The sequence below is a fragment of the Numida meleagris genome, unplaced genomic scaffold (genome assembly GCF_002078875.1).
Source record: "Numida meleagris isolate 19003 breed g44 Domestic line unplaced genomic scaffold, NumMel1.0 unplaced_Scaffold344, whole genome shotgun sequence".
NCBI lineage: Eukaryota > Metazoa > Chordata > Aves > Galliformes > Numididae > Numida > Numida meleagris.
In genome coordinates, this window is record NW_018364570.1 from 12,742 (window position 1) to 13,766 (window position 1,025).

The following is a 1,025-nucleotide window of genomic DNA, read 5'->3' on the forward strand; positions in this document are numbered from 1 at the left end:
AGTCTATACTGGTTGTTGTTACCTCAAAGTGCCTTTTTGCCACTTCTAAGGGCTTCTACTATTAATTCCTTAATGAATATATCCTATTTTAGGGGGAGATGTATTATGGCATGCTACAAACTGACTGCTGTCACTTCTACTTACTCATGGACAGGGAACCCCCTACTTTTGGGTCATGCCATGAGGGCCAGGCATAGGTGAGGCCTCCCCAGACAGCTGTCTGGGAACAACCTCTCCACAGTCAGCCAACAGCAGGGGGCTGTCCTTGGCTGTGCTATCTCTAACCGAGACCTGAGCCCAGGGAGACAAATATGTGGGTAAAGGAACATACTCTCAAACTTCACACTCTTCCCAGTGCCCCTGTCAGAAAGAGAGATTCCTCCTGTCACTGTTGGAGTCTAGTGGCAGGCTTTGGGATGTGTGGCCATGAATTGGATGTCCGTTCCCATCCAGGTGCACTTCCTGGGCACTCAGACTCAAATTCCAGAGAGGGACATAGAGGTGTTGGTGGCTGATGACCAAAGGACTCTTCACCTGTTTGACACAGACTCTGTCCTTCTTCCCTTGGCACAGCAACAACAGGACCCATGTTCCTCTGGTTTGATGTTGCTTCTGCTCAGGGTTTCAGCCCCAGCATGACTCCACACCGGGCCCATGAGTTGCAGAAGTGTGCTTGGCCTTGGTTTCAGTATGGTGGACATGTGTCCCACCCTATACAGCTCAGGGGCTGTATTGGATGCATGTCTACTCAGCAGTGGGTTCGCACAAGGTGGGCAGCATTTCTCAGCCTTTCTCTCCGTACATTAAGCTAACCCCACCTACTTAGTCTTGGAGAGAGCTGTTCTGTCCTGACCTGGGGAGGCAGGGAGGGGTGACTGTCTCTCTGCTCATACGTTCTCAATTCTACGATGGGTAATTAAGCTCAGGATCCAAACTGGTGTGAGGCAGTCCTTGTTGAAGCCTGAGTTTGGCAATAGTAGATGGTGAATGTTGTAGGCATAGAAAAAGAGGACTGAAGATACAGA